The 18,124-nt window shown below is 34.3% G+C and overlaps 1 protein-coding gene and 1 non-coding gene across 16 annotated transcripts in view; one reads left to right on the top strand and one right to left on the bottom strand.

The window, feature by feature from the left end:
• LCORL (ligand dependent nuclear receptor corepressor like) overlaps positions 1-18,124 on the top strand; it is a 161,227-nt gene that overhangs the window by 68,252 nt on the left and 74,851 nt on the right. The window lies entirely within an intron of this gene.
• On the bottom strand, positions 11,360-11,492 carry LOC123937833. The gene has a single exon (XR_006817615.1). It is a non-coding gene; the product is annotated as a small nucleolar RNA SNORA70 (small nucleolar RNA).

Raw genomic sequence — 18,124 nt, forward strand, 5'->3', positions numbered from 1 at the left:
ATGGAGCAATGCTGTAGAATAGAGCTTTCCAAAATCATTTGTGCATGAAGACAGTGGTTAAACAAGATGATTCACTGGAGTACAGGAATTCTGTTTACATCGCTATACATTGTTAATAAAATAAGACTTCTGCAGTGAAGGGAACCAGATCTCCTTGGAGAAGTGGTTACTTCCATTACTGGGATTGGGAAAATATAAAATGATTTTGGAGCATTTTATGATGCCAGAAATTAGGGAAATACTCAGAAAAGAATAGGATATGTTGGGTAAGACATAGAAGCCAATGTGAAAGAGCTTCTACTGGCCCAAACTGGAACTCTTTGAACAAAAAAAATAAATAGCAGCGTAATTCATAGAAATTCAAGAGACAACTTGACCAAGTGATCAACGGTTAATATCACCAGTAATAAAACTTTTAAGTCTTATTGGTGCACTGATACGAGGCACTGAAAAAGGCACATCACTTCACAGTAGATTGCCAAAACGTATAACTTGAAATTAATCATGAAAAGGCTTCACATATATTAAGGAACATTCTCCAAATAACTGAACAGAATTCCTCCAAAATGTCAGGGTCATGCAAGACAAGGAAAGGCTGGGGAACTTTCACTAATTAGAGGAGACTAAGGAAATAAGACAACTGAGTACATTGTGAGATCCTGGATTGAATTCTGGAACAGAAAAAGAATGTTAGTGAAAAAACTAATGAATTCAAATAAAGCTTATGGTTTAGTTAATAGTATTATACCAGTGTTAACTTCTGGGTATTGACCTTTGTTTATATAGGATGTTAGTTAACATTAGGAAAAAGCCGAGAGAAAAATATACAGGAACTCTACTGCTTTTGAAACTTTTTTGTAGTCTAAAATTACCCCAAAATTTAAAGTATTTTTAAAAACAGTAAAAATAAGTTAATATTTACTGTCGTTGATATATGGACTGACTATAGCACCCTTACTTGGGGTATATATCAGAACGCCTTTGTCATGTGAGGGAGACCTAGTTTCCTGGGAGGTGAGTTAGAGTTCATTTCTTCACACAAGGAGGAATTGATAATGGAGTCCTCATTCTTTGGTTTGCATTCTGAGTATTGTGATATATTGCAGTTTATATGGCCTAGTTAAATGGAAACACACACACACACACACACACACACACACACACACACATATTCTGCTATGTAGTTTTATCTGAATTAAGTAAAAAACAGATAAGTTGGCCTTTAAAAGATTCTGTCATTGATGAACCTTCCTGCAGGTATATGCTATGCTCTGAGATGTTTGGCTCATAATAATGCGACCATGTAATTTATAAATAATATACATATTTTAAAGGCAAAGTCTCAGTTTTGTTAATTGTTAGGTTAAATATTCAACAAAGTTTAAAACTTCGCTGTGAAGATATATTTTAGAGATTGATTATTTCTAAGTCCAGAATTGGTGACCTGACTTAATTGCTAAAAGATCTAATAGGAAAACTTGTAGTCACGGGGATGTTGGAGATTCATAAATATAGTGACTTCATGGTATAAACCACTTCATGGGTTTAAAGAGGCAAAAACACGGGGAGCAGGATGAATAAGAAGGAACAAAATGATTTAGGACTAAAAGATGATAACGTGTCCATATCCTTTTTAAAGGAAAACTGTATAGGTAAGTAGATACATTAAGCTGTGCTATGCCATGGCTTTTACTAAAACTGAAACATCAACTTGGAAGTATAACTGCAAGAGTTTCCTTTTATGATAATGGTATGAATTCTTATGGTCACATGATTCTATTCTCCTTTCTCTCTACTCCTATTCCCCCAAAACCCTAAAGTGTTATGAGAGAGAGGTCCTGTGGTTCTGTGTTCTCTGGGTTCCTTTGCCTCATTCTACATGGGCAATTAAGACCATTAAATCTGTGGAATAAAAAGAAGCTTCAGGAAGTCCATGTCCATTCATTTGATTTTTGATTTTGTATTAATCCTTTGTAGTGCGTGTTTAGTAGGGACACAGTATATAAACTGAGAGCAACATAAGCAACATTTAAGTCTTCATTCTTCCCTGCCTTTGAACCAAGAGGCTTGTAAGACTTCCAGGAAAAAAAAAATCATTTTTCTCTAATAATTTTTTTTTTAAATATTTTATTTATTTGACAGAGAGAAATCGTAAGCAGGCAGAGAGGCAGGCAGAGAGAGAGGAGGAAGCAGGCTCCCTGCGGAGCAGAGAGCCCGATGCAGGGCTTGATCCCAGGACCCTGAGATCATGACCTGAGCCGAAGGCAGAGGCTTTAACCCACTGAGCCACCCAGGCGCCCCTCTAATAATTTCTTTCAGTCACTCTTCAGTAACCTTTTGTGTAAAGTGTGAGAGAGTAAAGCAGTATTTATTCATTTTTTTCTTTTTTTTTTAAATTTAAATTCAATTTAATTAACATATACTGTATTATTAGTTTCATAGGTAGAACTTAGTGATTCATCAGTTGCATAAAACACCAAGTTCTCTTTACATCACTTGCCCTCCTTAATGCCCATCACCCAGTTATACCCCATCCCTCCTACCCCTCCATTAACCCTCAGTTTGTTTCCTATAGGTAAGAGTTTCTTATGGTTTGTTTCCCTTTCTGATTTTATCTTTTTTTTCTTTCTTTCTTCAGTGTTCCAGCATTTATTGTTTACGCACCACACCCAGTGCTCCGTGCAATACGTGCCTTCCTTAATACCCACCACCGGGCTTACACAGCCCCTCTCCCTCCTCCCCTACAAAACCCTGTTTGTTTCTCAGAATCCACAGTCTCTCATGGTTTGTCTCCCCCTCCAATTTCCCCCAACTCACTTCTCCTCTCCATCTCCCAATGTTCTCCATGTTATTCCTTATGTTCCACAAATAAGTGAAACCATATGGTAATTGACTCTCTCTGCTTGACTTATTTCACTCAGCATAATCTCTTTCAGTCGTCCATGTTGATACTAAAGTTGGGTATTCATCCTTTCTGATGGAGGCTTACTATGGACCTGGATAAAGAAGATGGACCACATCTTCTTTATCCATTCGTCCATTGAAGGGCATCTTGGTTCTTTCCACAGTTTGGCGACTATGGCCATTGCTGCTATGAACGTTGGGATACAGATGGCCCTTCTTGTTACTACATCAATATCTTTGGGGTAAATACCCAGTAATGCAATTTCAGGGTCATAGGGAAGCTCTATTGTTAATTTCTTAAGGAATCTCCACACTGTTTGGAAAGTGGCTGTGTGAGCTACCTTGTTATTCTTTCCATTCCCCTGTGTTCATCTGTTTTGTTTTTTAAATTCCACATTCTAATTTTTCTATGTCCTGTAAATTAAAAAAAAAAAGATTAGCTTATTAATGAATTTTTCATGCAGTCCTTACTCCCTTTAAAGAGTGAAGAGTCTTTTATATATGAAATTGATTGAATTAACTTGTGTATGGTACCATGGTAGATCACTGAATAGGTAAATAAGTAAGATATAGTGCTTAATTTCAAGGAGACACTTACATGTCATAGGAGGATAAAAGGAGATAAAACAGAGTAGTTCATGTGTTCTTAATTCACATGTCATCCTTCAGCTACTGTTCTCTACTCAGGAATGTTGAAATTGAAGACCAAATGAGCCTCTAGGTGCTCCTCCAAGAAATACATGATCTTTACGTTGTACCTTTCCATACTAGATTGTTAACACCTAGAGAACCAAAAATCTATGTGCTTTCTCAATGTCTCTTTTATTACCCTGAGCAAGTAATCATAGTTCTATTAGTCTTGATAACTGATTTTTAATAACTTTGCTTCTAACAAAGAAAAGTGTTCTTCAGTAAAACATGGCTCTGTGCCCCTATAGCTATCCCATTATTTTATAGTGTTTTTAAAATATTTTTAAAAATACTTTTTAATAGTAATTTATTTACATTTTGTTTAGAGTCTCATTCCATTTAAAATGAAAATAATAAAGTAAAAAAACAACATTTGGGAGGGTCTTTTATAGCTCATATTCAGTAGAGAAGAAAGAGCAATAATAGTAGTTTTACTAGCTAAGCCTCACACCTCAGTTTAATTTTCTGCTTGTTACTAAACATTATGTATTCTACATAATCTTATCATGTCCAGATTATAATACATTTAAATTCTACTATAGGAGTAAAAAATGGGTTATACTATATACTATATAGTATATACCACAGTAGTCCTTATCAGACTTTACTGTTTTAGAATAGTTTTTACAACCTTATTTTGACTTCATTCTGTTGTAAAGTATTAGATTTTCTTTGGTAGGGAGCCTACTTTATGATACTTTTACTTTTCTAGTTGTTTCTGTTTGTTTTCTGTTTGTTCCCAGGAATGCCCCATCTTTAGTAGATCTAAAAGCTTGTCTGGAGGGACACCTGGCTGGCTAAGTCAGTAGAGCATATGACTCTTACTCTTGGGGTCATGAGTTTGAGCCTCATGTTAGGCATAGAGATTACTTAATAAAAAACAACAACAACAAGTAAATGAGAAACAACTTATCTGGAGATGTTGGTATCTCTCTAGGTGTCACAGCAGAGAATTCACATTGGGTGTATTCTACAAACACTGTGCCATAGTTCCCCCATAGTAGACTGTGGACAGGAACTTCTAAGTTCTGTTGAAGATGGCTGTGGGAGGTATAAAGGTATTAATCTAAACAACTACTTTGTTGGGTCAGAGACTGATACTACTTAATTGCAAGTGCCCTAGCTGCTGAGAAGCAGAAAAAACTAGCCTGTCATGAGAAATGACTCAGCATTCCAAATAGTTTCTAGTCAAATTTTTACAATATAGACTGGTATGCAGAGAAATATGAGCAGTAAGATAATGTACCTGGAGTAACATGTCTGACTGCATCTCTGTAAGAAGAAAATGGTTTGCCCCTTCTGTTCAGTATCATCATAAATTATTTCATATCTCTAGGGTAGCAGTTAGGTCATCTGAAAAGACCTATGCCATTACTATTCATCTGTTCTGACCCTGGCTTACATAGCAGAATATATCAGTAGCTTTTGGTAAGAAGTGGAACTGGATGAAGCAGGATGGGAGTGGAATGTATGGTACGTAGAATGATTATTGTCTTGACAGTGTGTGGTTATGGAGGTTTATCTAGTGATTCCTAGTGGAGACACATATTTTAAAATTAGTTTAAATACAGTTGTGATTTATTTTACTGGAAATAACTCAGAAACCTCTGAATCTTTCTGTCTTACTTTGCTTAATGTACTGTTCTCTGATCTTCCTTATTCTGCTTCACAGTTGTAAAAAATGAAGCAGAAACAGTGAATATAGGATTTTATCATGGCATTTTAAAAATTGCTATTTTGCTGCTATAATTTCCATGATACTGTTTCACTGAGGTTTTATGTCTCTTTAATTCTACTTCCTAACTCAGGGATTCTTAACCTGGGGTATTCCTCTAAAAGTTCATGGATAGGATTTCATGGGGGAAAAAATGACATCTTTATTTTCACTAACCCCTACCTGAAATTTAATATTCTCTTCAAATATAAATATTGACAATAAACAACAGTAGTAATAATACCTGTCCCAGCAGTAAAAATCATAGGTCTTTCCTTGCAATATCTTATTGTTTATAATTTTCACTACTTTGGAATTATTATGGTAGATATTAGACTTAACTACTGAATCTTATATTTTAAGGAATTAAGAAAATAAAATATATAGCAGTTTCTCACTTTAAAAATTTTTTGAGTTTTATTTAAGTATAGTTGGTTTCTCTTCTAATCCTATACTATATATTTGTGCCTTTTTTATATAAAGATTGTATTTATTTATTTGACAGACAAACATCACAAGTAGGCAGAGAAGCAGGCAGAGATAGAGAGGGGAAAGCAGGCTCACCGCTGAGCAGAGAGCCCAATGTGGCCCAGGATCCCAGGACCCTGGATCACGACCTGAGCCAAGGCAGAGGCTTTAACCCACTGAGCCACCCAGGCGCTCCTGTATTTATGCTTTTAAAATACGACTGAGTAGGATCGCAAAGTTTTGGCCACTCTGCTGAAGGAGTCCTCTCACAAAAAGATTTAAGAATTCTGTCTACCTCTTTTACTATTTGATCTTCATGCTATCCCCAGAATGTTATACTTTAAGAACCATATCCTTATAATTTATATATACATAAATATGTATATTTATGAACATATACATAATTCTTTTCCCCCCTCCAGATATCATCCCCCTTCCCAGCTTCAACATTTAACCTCTGTTTAGATGAGCCATAGCACCTCTGCAAATTCCATTCTATTTTCTAGACTTCTTCACATATATATTATGGGAGGAATTTAAGTTCAGTGAATCTAAACTAAAATTATTTTCCTTTTTAAACCTTCTCTTTTTCCTCCTATGTTCCCCATTAATTAGTGCCATTGATACCTTCCCACTCACTCAGGATTAAAGTGCAAGAATCATTTTTGATTCTTTGTTCTTTCTTACTACCTCCTCTGAAAGGGGTTATTAATAAGCTAGGGATTATTAATAAGGCTGCTATGAACATTTTTATAATTTTTGGACATCTGTTTTATTTCTCTTGGGAAAATCCATAGGAGTAGAATTGCTGGGTCATAATGTCAATGAATATTTCTAAATATATTAGAAACTGTTATACCATTATACCATCCTCCAAAATTAATCATTTTGCTGATTAGAAATGCATCAGAATTCTAGTTACTCCGGGTCCGTGTTAGAACCGAACTACTATTATCAGTCTTTATTACTATTTGATGTAGTAGGTATGAAATGATATCTCATTTTGCTTTAAATTGCATTTCCCTGATAACTAATAATGTTGAGTGCATTTTCAGGTTTGTATAGGCGGTTTATATCCCTTTTCTTCTAAAAGAAGAAAAGTCATTTGCCCCTTTTTCATAGGGTTGTTTGCTTTCTATTGTTAATTTGTACATATTCTTCATAAATTCTGGATACAAATCATTTGTCAGAATGATTAGTCATCATTCATAATGTTTGAATAGTGCTTTAACCTTGTTGAAGTACCTTTTTATCTCCTAATTCATTCAGCCTTGTGAGAGTGAAGACAGTTTTAATATCCTCCATGTGGGAGCTAAAGAAACTAGAAGATGAAACTAAGCTAAGACTAAGAAAATAGGGAATCTCTGAAAAGTTGAGAGAGGTTTAGCAACTTTCCTTTTTGAGGTAGGCGAATTATCATGTATCTTAAAAATGTTTTGTGTAACAAATAAAGCCTTAAATACATTTACAAAATGTAATAAAATTATATTTATAAATTCATTATTAGGTTTATAAAATGTATTAATTTGTAATTTGAAGGAGTGGAAATTTGAAGTTGTAAGGTTAAAGCTTTTTTTTTTTTTTTTTTTAGTCCTGTCATATATAAACACATAACCTCATTTGAGGCTGGTGTTAAAATTCTACATGTGTAGCACACACGACTTCCGTGCTTTATATAAGACTTTGTTTCACTTTATTACTCTAGTTCTTTTTCTTGTTTGAGATGTAGCTAGGTTTATCAACAGATAAGTTGATAATTAATATAATGACTTAGAAATTTCCTTTTTTTCTTAGTTGTGCCTTTTAATTATGTGGGCAGGAGTGTGTGCTGCTGTTTGTCTTCTGGTGTACTAAGTGTCATACTTGTTAACATCTTTTCTTGGAGAATGATTAGGAAAGGGAGAGGAAATCTAAATCTGTAAGATTTTCCCATTTATTGCTTTTATCATAAGAGACTTTTGGTAAAGTAAGGATGAAATCATTAGTGAAAATCAGGTTTGTTTTTTTAATTTCAGAGATTCAGTTAGCCATATTCTTCTTAAATTCACTTACAAATACTTAAAAAAGTTAGAGATATTAATACTACTCTTCATATTGAGTAATTATCTTTTCTTGATAATATAGTCCAGTGGTTCCAGATTATAACATTTCTTTATTAGTAAATGCTTCTTTTAAAATTTTTTTCTAGTTGTTTAGTACATTATGGATGCTAGAGCTTGTTGAAATATATATAGCGTAGAAGTGTGTTACAGTATGCTAGGAAAACAGTTACAACCAGTGTTGGGAAAATTTGTGTGAAAAACTTTAAAATGATTAAGATATTATCCTAAAGCAATGTTAATTTGGCATTAAGGGATATGTGGGAGGAATAGAGACCCAACCTAAAATGAGAATAAATACCTCTGAATTGTTTAAGGGGATTAAAAGGGCATATTTAGAATTTTTTAACTCTATATGTATATAATGAATTATGAGATTATTACAAAGTAATGTAAACTGAAACATGTATACCTTGCTTATTGATTTGTAACATATTTGTTCAGTTTAATCTATTTAATCTACTATCTATACTTCTGCTGGTGGTAATTGGGAACCTTCTGTAATTTGTATGTGAAGGAAGGTTTGGAGTTGAAGGAAACCTATAATCTTCTTCTCTAATTAAACTAAATATTACCATAAGAAAAACAGATATTTCAGTGACTATGAAACTTGGTGGAGTAGGATTAGAAACACATGCACAAAAAGAAAAGGAATGGATCAAGTTTTTCTTCCCCATCTTCTTATAAAATAGGTCATCTTCTTTATTTGAACTCTCATTATCTGAACTCAGAAATGGAATAAATTCAGGTAATTTTCAAATAAGTTTCTCTCTATTGAAAATTGAGAATCGAATGGGTTCTAAAAATTTTAAACATCCCTTGCTACCTGAACTTGCTCTTCAAACTGTGAATTCAAGAACCAAATAAATTTGAATAAGGAGTGATACTTGTGTTACTGTTTTTTTAATGAGACCACGTGGTCAGGTAAAGAGTACCATTTGGGAGATTAGAAAACTGACATTCTAAACCCTGCCAATTGATGTTTCTGAATTTTTGTTTCCTTCTTTGTAAAATTGTGAGGTTGGATTAGATTTTGTCTCCCAGCCTGGTGGAGCCTGAGGTCTAATAGTCCTAAAAGTTGGTAAAAGTTGTATATTTACTGGTAATGACTGTAAGCCAAAGAAGTTTCCTTAATTTGGTTCAGATTCATACTACTGTTTTTTCATAAAATTTGCCAGACAAAACAACTTATTAACATGGCTTTGAATTGAACTAATAAATAGGGAATTAAGTTATAAAAGATTGGAAATCACTATGCCATACATTGTCCAGGGTTTATTTTCCAAGGTGTAGGGACCATAGTTTTCTCATATAAATGAAGATTAATACACTTATTCTGAACAAATCAGAGATCCATCAGTGTCCATAATTTTGTATTAACTAGTAATATGTAGTAGACTTCAAGGGGATTCACTTCCAAGATTGGTTTTCAATTACTGTGTACTTAAACTTAATCTCATTCTATTTCTGTTGTTCCACAACTGCAGTTAAATTGTGTACTAAAAATTTATTGATTAATTTGATTGGAAATCTGAGTAAAATCTTTTCTTGGAAATAGATGTTAAATAGTAATTCTCAAGTATAGAGAGCACCATAATGGTAACTAAGGTATAGTATACATCTTTAGATTACCATTTTAGCCACATGCTGCCATTGTGGATTATTTGTTTTCTGAGAGCTGAATTCTACATTTGGAAAAATAAGAATACATTTTACTCTTCTCTCCTATTCCCCACCAAAGTAGCAGTATATATTTGGCTCCATTAATGGGTACAGTACGTAATAGCCAGGTACCTGTATAATATCACTTTAGGGTAATATAAATTAAGATAGGAGAATGGATTGTATAGATTTTATAAATAGATTTTATAAATCAGGGCTACTTCATTTGTTCTCTACAAAACTGCATATTATGTCAACTTGAATGTCAGGGGGTGGTTAGACGATGGTTGCTTGGTGGGTAATTAACATGTTTTTACCCTCTGCTTTTTAGAAAGACATAATACTTGTTTTCTGTCCCAGTTTGAGGAGAAAATGAATTTTAAAATGCCTTGATACCACATTTAGTGAATGCTTTTAGTCTATGGAGAAAGGCAATTTACTAATGAGATACTTGCTCGCTAGTAGTCAAGAAGTGTCAAATGGATGTGCTATATAGTTGTCAAATGTGAGTTGAAATTTGGTTTTTAAATAGCTTAATGTAGCACCTTTTTTATTTACCCATAATGTAGAATTACTGTTGCTCCATAATTTTTCAGATCTGCATTCCGAGATGTCCATGATTATTTACTTACTTATGGGATGATATAATTGACATCTAAATTTAGCTGTCTCTGACACATCTTTTTTTTAAGTCAATTATATTATTCAGTGAATAAATACAATCTCAAAGCATGTATCAACAACATCAAAACTAAGCGTTATGCATAGTACATCTTATAATTCCTTATTCTAAAGGATCTCTGGTGCCATCTACTGCATACTTTGTTAGTGGAAAAAAAGTGTATGACATCACGTAGATGTTTCAGTTAATCTGGCATTTTTTAAAATTAATAGACTATTTTTAGAGCAGTTTTAGGTGTACGGAAAAATTGAGCAGAAATACGGTGTTCCGTATTCTCCTCCAGTCAGTTTCCCTGTTACCATCTTTTATTGTGGCACACTTATTACAGTTGATAATATCTCAATATCATTATTATTAAATAAAGCCCATAGTTTATGTAAGGTTCACTCTGTGTATGTTGTGTGGGTCTTGCTAAATGTATAATTTCATGTAGCCACCATTATAGTGTCATACACAATAGTTTCATTGCCCTCAGAATCCCCTGTACTCCACCTCTTATTCATCTCTCCACCCCATGCCCCCAGCCTGTGTCAAACACGGATCTTTTTACTGTCTCCAAAGTTTTCTTTTCCAAAATGCCATATAGTTGGAATCATATAGTATGTAGTCTTTTTAGATACACTTTCTGGGTTCACCTAGCAATATGCAAGTAAGGTTCCTCTTTGTCTTTTTGTAGCTTGATAGCCTATTTTATTTTATTTTTATTTTTATTTTACTTTTTGACAGAAAGTAGGATTTATTGGTGGACATGAGTAAGAAGGGGGAAGTGCCAAGGTTTTTATGAGTGCAGAGCCCTCCATTTGTCCAAGGGGCCATGATTAGGGATGTATTTGACCCCACAGCCATCTGGGATAAGCTGCTTTTCAGCCACCATGTCTTCAAATTCATCTGCATTAAACTTAGTAAAAACCACTTCTTGGTGATGTGGGTCTTCTGGCAGCCAGGGAAATTGAACTTGGCCCTGTGTAGGCCTTCAGTCACATGCTACTTGTTCTGCAGCTTGGTGTGGATGGTCATGATGACTTGGCCAATGTGGACCCTGGCTACTGTGCCCTGGGGCTTTCCAAAGGCACTCCACATACCTATCTGTAGCCTAGATTGGAGGTAGCATGAGGTCAGACCTCAGTGTCCACTGGGAAGGGCTGTCTCTAAGGTCCCTTAGGGCAACCCATGCAATCAACAGACTGCATAAACACCAAGGAGGCTACTGTTTGTAGCCCTGGCACACTGGGCCCCCATGGACAAACAGCACAGTTGGCTTAATTGGCTGCAGACCCATTTCATTTTATTACTGAATAATATTCCATGCTTTTGATGTAACAGTTTGTTTACCTTCACCTATTGAAGGACATCTTGGATCCAGTTTTAGCAATTATAAAGGTGTTGTTGAAATTCACAGGTTTATATATGGATGTAAGTTTTCAACTCATTTGTATAAATACCCAGGACTGTAATTCCTAGAGCTTATGGTAAAACTGTTAGCTTTGGAAGAAACTGCCGATCTACCAATGTGGCTGTACCATTATGCATTACCAGCAGCAATGAATAAGAATTCCTATTATACACATATCCTCACCAGCATTTGTTGTGAGTGTTTTGGTAGATTGTGTATTTTAGGAAGTTGGTCTGTTTCATGTAAGTTATCATATTTCTGGGTACAAAGTTGTTTACAGTATTCCTTTGTTACCCTTTTAATGTCTATGAGATAAATAATAATGGCTGTTTTTTTATTTTGGTATTTTAAATTTGTGTTTTCCTTCTTTATCTTGGTATCCTGGCTAGTGGTTATCAATTTTATTGATCTTTTCAAAGAACCAGTTGATTTTAACTTTTAAAAAGGCATAGAATATAAGCTGAATTCTTTTATTCTGAAATTTCTCTGATACGATCTACTGAATGGCTTTTTTAGGGAAGGAAAAATTCTGAAAGCATGTCATGGATTCTTTTCCTTAATCTGATTTTTAGTTTAATTGCTGCCATAAATTTTTAGATCTTGTTTAGCATTGGAACATAGAGACATACCAGAAATGAAGCAGAGTTGCTTTTTATCAGGGTGAGTAACTGCCCCAAGAAGAGTTTACCTATCAGGATTTAGCTACCTTTACCCTTTCCTATGAGTTTCAACATTGAATCTCCAGGAATTATCATAAGATCATGGCAACACTGAAAAATCGTTAGCTCTTTTGCTTATTATTCTACATTTAGACTTTAAAAATTTTCCCACAAGGCTAGAGCTGCTGATAGTGGTCCCATAGGAAGTTTAAATGTCTCACTATCATTAAACTTCAGTCATTGAAGGAAAATTTCATAAGTCACTTTAATATATTTATTTTGTCTGAAAAGGTAATTCTGAATCTTTAAATGAGTTATGTCTTTTAAAAATAAGGCATATGAATAATTTAGTTTTTAAATGAATTGTTTAATTAGCTTAATTTTGTTAGTTTGATTTTAATTGCTAGTATTTATTTTGAAAATGTATATAATTAGTCACAAATGGCATTTGATATGAATGGAAATTTATAGGCAAGGGAGATCTGATTTCTTGTGTCTAGAAATAGAGAAGACTGGAAATATGAAACTCATATTAAAGAAACAATGAAAAATGCTAGATTGAAAAAATAAAATTTAAAGTAAATAGAAAATTAGAACCTATGCCTATACCCAAAAGAAGAAAATCTCTTCTGTAATTTTTAGCTGGTGGCTGTGTGACACAGGCTTTAGGAATCTAATTTTATACTAATTCATAATTCTAGAATTTAATTTAAAATCATCTTGTGGGGCGCCTGGGTGGCTCAGTGGGTTAAGCCTCTGCCTTTGGCTCAGGTCGTGATCTCAGGGTCATGGGATCGAGCCCCGCATCGGGCTCTCTGCTCAGCAGGGAGCCTGCTTCCTCCTCTTTGTCCGCCTTTCTGCCTACTTGTGGTCTCTGTCTGTCAAATAGGTAAATAAAATCTTTAAAAAATAAAAAATAAATAAAGCCTCTGCCTTTGGCTCAGGTCATGATCTCAGGGTCCTGGGATCAAGCCCCACATCGGGCTCTCTACTCAGCAGGGAGTCTGCTTCCCCCTCTCTCTCTGCCTGCCTCTCTACCTACTTGTGATCTCTCTTTCTCTTCAAATAAATAAATAAAATCTAAAAAAAAAGAAAATTAAAATCATCTTGGGTTGGAAACAACTTAAGTGTCCTTGGACAGATAAATGGATAAGTAAAATGTGGTATATACATATAAGGGAATTTTTTTTTAGCCCCAAAAGGAAGGAAATTCTGACACATGGTACAACATGAAGGAACCTTGAGGACATTACACTAAGTAAAATAACCCAATAACAAAAAGGCATATAGTATATGCTTCTGCTACATGAGGTACTTGGAGTAGTCAGAATCATAGTGATAGAAAGTAGAACTGTGGTTTCCAGGGGTGAAGGGGAATTAGGAGTGGCTATTTAATGGGTATGGAGTTTCAGTTTTAAAGATGAAAAGAGATATGGAGATGGATGGTAATGATTGTTGTACAACATTATGAATGTATATAATATCATTTACTATTCACTTAAAATGGTTAAGATGGTAAATTTTATGTTATATGTATTTTACCATGATAAAAACATTTTTTAAATCATCTTGGTTTGGTAGCTCCTCCAGGCACCTAGAAGAACGAAAGGCATAGACTCTCTCACAACATATCTAAAACTTTCATCTCAAAACAGTCTCAAATATGAAGTTCTTTTAAAAATGAACACATTCCCCTCAAAATAAGATAAAGAAATCATAAAATGCACATGCAAACAAGGTACTGTTTCCAGTAATCAGGAAAAATAAAAATAGGACCCCACCTTCAAAGACTGTGGATTTTATAGTTAACAGATAAGAATATAAAAAGAATATATTTTAATCTTTTAAATGGAAATACAATGTTGGAAATTAAAAGCATGAGTAAAAGCTAGAGACTGTAAAAAACTAGCATGTATAAATCATAACCAAATACTGTCTAAGAATGAAAAAGAAAATGGAAATTAAAAACTTATAGTTTAAATAGTTATAGTGTGGGTAATTGATAATTGGAAAGATCTGGAGAAGCCACAAAAATGCAGCAAAGATATGAAAAATGTGAAAGATGCTAAGAGACATGGAGGATATAGTGAAATGAGCTATCTTATGTCTAATCAGAGTTTTAAATGGAGATTATAAATGAACTTTAATAGGGTCAGTATTCAAAGAGATACTGCCTGAGAATTTTTTAGAATTTATGAAAGTTAGGAATATTATATTCAGAGATGCTAGTGTTACCTAACAGGATAAAAGAAAATAAATTCACGTCAGACTTAGTTAAAGAACAAATACCAGAGCAGAGAGGAAGGGGGATGGGACCCAAGAGAAACAGAAAATCTTGAAAACAGCCAGAACTAAAGGACTGATTACTTATGGTCAAATAATGGACTGGTAGTTGACTTCTAAGCATAATGGACCCCAACAAAAGAAAAATGATAGTCAACTTAGAATTTTATATTCCAGTTAAATGTCTTTCAAGGAACAGATTTATTTGCAGATTAAAAAGAAAACAGGGGCTTTACTTCCAACAGACTCTTCTCTTTAAAAACAAAACAAAACAAAAAAATCTTTGAGGTTTATACCTGAGGAAGAAACAAAACAATCCTGGGAAGAAGGTCTGAGATGCAAGGAGAAGTGAAAATAAAAACTGATAATCATTGGGGTAAATCTAAAAAAAACTTACTGCATAAAATAATAAAAGTAGTATCTACTTGTGAGTTTAAGGATTCTGGAATACCTGAATCCTTAAGTAAGTAAGAACATGTAAGCCTAGTGTGGTGTGACTAGAAGTAAAGCTTGTACAGTACTTTTAATAGGGCATATATATTAATTGACTTTGGACTTTGACAGGGAAAAATATGCATGTGAAAATTTCTGGGCCAAGTAATAATAGATCTGGACATACTATTTCAAACCAGTAGAAAAGGAGAAATTGTGTGGAAAAAAATAATTTCAGTAGAAAAACTGGTACCAATAAAAGCAAAAAATAGAAGTAAATAGAAATATCAGTTATCTAAATAGAGTATGAGCACTCCAATTAAAACATGATCATAGGGGCGCCTGGGTCAGTGGGTTAAAGCCTCTGCCTTCCGCTCGGGTCAAGATCTCAGGGTCCTGGGAACGAGCCCCGCATTGGGCTCTCTGCTCGGCAGGGAGCCTGCTTCCCTTCCTCTCCCTCCCTGTCAAATAAATAAATAAAATCGTAAAAAAAAAAAAAATCAAAAAAAAAATCAGAGAGAAAAAAAATTCAGATTCACTATATGCTTTTCCTAAAAGGTCCTTGAAAAGGTAAAACCCTGGGAAGAAATATATGCCAGTGAAAACCTGACCAGATACATGTAACAACATATTAATATCAAATATAATGACTCTCTTTATTTATTTTTAAAGACTTTACTTATTTATTTGACAGTGATAGGGAAAGAACAACTAGACAGAGCAGCAGGGAGAGGGAGAAACAGACACCCTGCTGAGCAGGGAGCCTGACATGGGGCTTGATCCCAGGACCCTGGAATCATGACCTGAGCCGAAGACAGACGTTCAACCAATTGAGCCACCCAGGCACTCCAAATAATGACTTTATAAAGTCAAAGAGAAGTATTAAAAAATCAATAGGATTTTAATATCATGATAAAAAGTAGGTTTTGTTTTTTTTTTTTTTTTAAGATTTTATTTGACAGAGAGAGACACAGTGAAAGAGGGACCACAAACTAGGGGAGTGGGAGAGCAAGAAGCAGACTTCCCACTGAGCAGGGAGCCGGATGTGGGACTGGATCTCAGGACCCTGGGATCATGACCTGAGCCGAAGGCAGATGCTTAATGCTTAACAACTGAGCCACCCAGGCACCCCGATAAAAAGTACCATTAAGCAGGAAACCATGACAGTTATGAATATGTATACCAGAGTATCATAGCTCGAACATATGAAGTGGACGTTATTAAATGTATAAGCAGAACATCATAGAGGGAGGGTTTGTCTTGGTTATATCATATAGACTTAAAATTAATGAGAAGAAAGAATATTTGAACAATATAGTTAGCAAGCTTGAGTTACTGGACATATATAGAACCCTGAACCCAACCATCATCAAGTTGGTAAACGCTGTAAACATTTTTTCAAGTTTACTTGAAATTTTATAAAAATTGACTATATTCTGTGCATTGAATTATCAGCAAGTAAAAACATATACACACCATATTCCTTGATATTGTTCAATTAAGATTATCAATAACAAAAAAATAACTAAATAAATATATGGAAATTTAAAGACATTTCTAAGTAATTCAGGGAATGAAGAACTAATACTTATGAGAATATATTTAGCACTGGATGATATTAAAAAGAAACTTCAAAACTTATTGGACAAGCTGATTTGGTAAAAGGAAATTTATAAACTTAAATTCTTACATTAGAAAGAGAAAGAAATTTAATGAGTGAACCATGTATCTAAACTGAAGGAGTTAAGAAAAAAAAAGTGACCCTAAGTAAGTTGGAGAAAGACAAATGAAGATATGAAAGAAATTACTGAAATAGAATGCAAAGGTAAAATAAAGATAGGGGGCATCTGGGTGGCACATTTGGTTGAGCATCTGACTCTTGGCTTCCGCTCAGGTCCTGATGTCAGGGTTGAGAGATCAAGTCCCAGGTCCGGCTCCATGCTCAGCGCAGACTGCTTCAGATTTTCTCTCCTTCTCCCTCTGCCCCTCCCACTCATGCTCTCTCTCTCCCTCTCTAAAATAAATATTTAAAAAAAATAAATTAAATGGAGAAGATAGACAAGATTAAATGGTCAATTTTTTTTGAAAAGACTTTAAAATGTCACAATATGCCAATATCTGAAATATTATATTCTAAAATTTTAGGAATTTAATACTTAAAGGGTTTTGCTCATTTTATAAGTTTTTGATTTAGAGAAACTACCCAAATTACTGTCTTTGATTCTTCTTCTCCTGGGGTAGGGATTGTGGAAGATAGTTATACTGTATAAAAATTAAATAATTAGGCTAGTGCTTTCTGAGGTCTATGTAATAGGTACGGGATACACACTCTATATATTTTTGTTCATTTACTCCTCGAAGCAACTCCTTTAGATACTATTAGTAGAATCACACTACAGATAAACAAATTATGGCTTACTAAGTTACTTGCCCGAAGTTACAAAGCATAATCAACACAGCTGAAACATCATTTCACGTATATCTGACCACAAGGATGTACCTCCAACCATTCTTCTATATTGCCGTCCAGTGTACTATTAGGGGATAAAGATATATTAGGTTTTCATAGGATGGTGGTTCTCCAAGTGTGATACATGGAACCCTGGGATCCCTGAGACTCATTCAAGGAATCTGCAAGGTTCAAACAATTTTTTAAAAAAGTAATTCTAAGATGTTATTTGCCACTTTTGCCATGTTGACATTTGCACGGATGGTACAAAAGCAATGCTGGTTAAAATTGCTGGCACCTTAGCATGAATCAAGTCAGTGGCAATAGATTATACCTAGTAGTGTTCTTCAGCACCATACATATTGTAGCAAAAAAGGACCAGCAAAAAAGAATACCCTTGATGAAGGAATAAATTTTTATTAATCTGTGAAATTTTAACCCTTGGATTAGACATTTTAAAAAATATTCTATACAATTAATTATGAGTACTCAAAATATTTCTGTTACATACTAAATTATATTGGTTGTCTTGAGGATTTAAGGACTTTGTCATGAGGACAAAAGACTTTGTTAAAGATCATAACTCAGTGTAGATAGGACATTTACTAGTATCTATGTACCAAATAAGACAGCAACCACCTTCATAAAGCAAAAGCAGGAAATTCAGGGGAAAGAACAAACACATAGCA

This window comes from Meles meles, chromosome 2 (assembly GCF_922984935.1).
Source record: "Meles meles chromosome 2, mMelMel3.1 paternal haplotype, whole genome shotgun sequence".
Classification (NCBI taxonomy): domain Eukaryota; kingdom Metazoa; phylum Chordata; class Mammalia; order Carnivora; family Mustelidae; genus Meles; species Meles meles.